At 41.5% G+C, this 1,155-nt stretch overlaps 1 protein-coding gene across 3 annotated transcripts in view; it reads left to right on the top strand.

Annotated features, from left to right (window-relative positions):
* Slc4a1ap (solute carrier family 4 member 1 adaptor protein) overlaps positions 1–1,155 on the top strand; it is a 29,566-nt gene that overhangs the window by 1,687 nt on the left and 26,724 nt on the right. The window lies entirely within an intron of this gene.

Raw genomic sequence — 1,155 nt, 5'->3', positions numbered from 1 at the left:
AAAAAAAAAAAGATAGTTGGAGGGGACTGAGAGATGGCTCAGAGCAAGTTCAGTCCTCAGTAACCACGTGGTGGCTCATAATGATCTATAGATATATAGAGTACCCATATACATAAAATAAAACTTTAAAAGAAAAAGATAGTTGGGGCTAATAAGGCATCGTGATGCAGGCCTTTAATCTTAGCACGCGGGAGGCAGAGGCAGGTAGATCTCTGTGAGTTTCCGCCCAGCATGATCTATTTATTGAATTTCAGGATAGCCACAGTTACATTATAGAGAGATCCTGACTCAAAAAGCAAATGAGAGAATGAATGAAAGAAAGAAGTTGTGGCCCAGTGAGATTGCTTAGCAGGTAAAGGTGTGTGCTGCCAGTTGTGATGAGCTGAGTGTGACCTCTGAGAAGCACATGGTGGAAGAGAATGGACTCCCTCCATGTGCACTGTGGCACTTGGATGTGTATGGCCTGTAGATGTCAAGACAGAACAAATGCAGAAATACTTGCGCTAAGTGTAAAGAATAAGCCAGAAACCATTAGCATGCTTGAGCTAGTGTCAGAAAAGGAATCTGTCACTGGGAACTTAGACCTGTGCTCTTCAATACGGTAGCTGTTATCTACATGCCTAATGTGGCTCATCCAAAGGCGTGTCTTCTAAATGCAAACTACACACAGGATTTCATTGACAAAAATGAAAAAAAGAAAAGAAAATATTACCATAGTTTTGTAATTATTATGGTAAGATGACATTTTAAAGTAGCTAATAGGGAACTCAGAATTATACTCAAAACATTTACATTTCTATTGCACAGTACTAATTTAGATCTCTTGGAAACTATGAATTATTTAACTCTTGTGTGTTTGTGTTGGGGGCATGGCCTGTGGAGGTCAGAGGACAACGTGCAGGAGTCATTTCTCTCCTTTCACTTTGTGGGTCTCAGGGGTCAAAAGCAGGTTTTCAAGCTTGGCAGCAGGACCCTTTACCTTCTGTCCCACTTTATAGATTTTTAAATAGAGTTTCAAGCTGAGGCCAGGGTGGTGGTAGCGGTGTGCAACTTTAGTCCCAGCGCTGGGGAGGCAGAGGCAGGCAGATCTCTGTGAGTTCCAGGACAGCCAAAGCTACAGAGAAACCCTTTCTCAGAAAAAAAAAAAAAAAAAAA

Source organism: Mus pahari, chromosome 7 (assembly GCF_900095145.1).
Source record: "Mus pahari chromosome 7, PAHARI_EIJ_v1.1, whole genome shotgun sequence".
In the NCBI taxonomy this organism is placed as follows: Eukaryota; Metazoa; Chordata; class Mammalia; order Rodentia; family Muridae; genus Mus; species Mus pahari.
The sequence above is the reverse complement of the archived record's forward strand: the minus strand, read 5'-3'. Positions and strand labels throughout refer to the sequence as shown.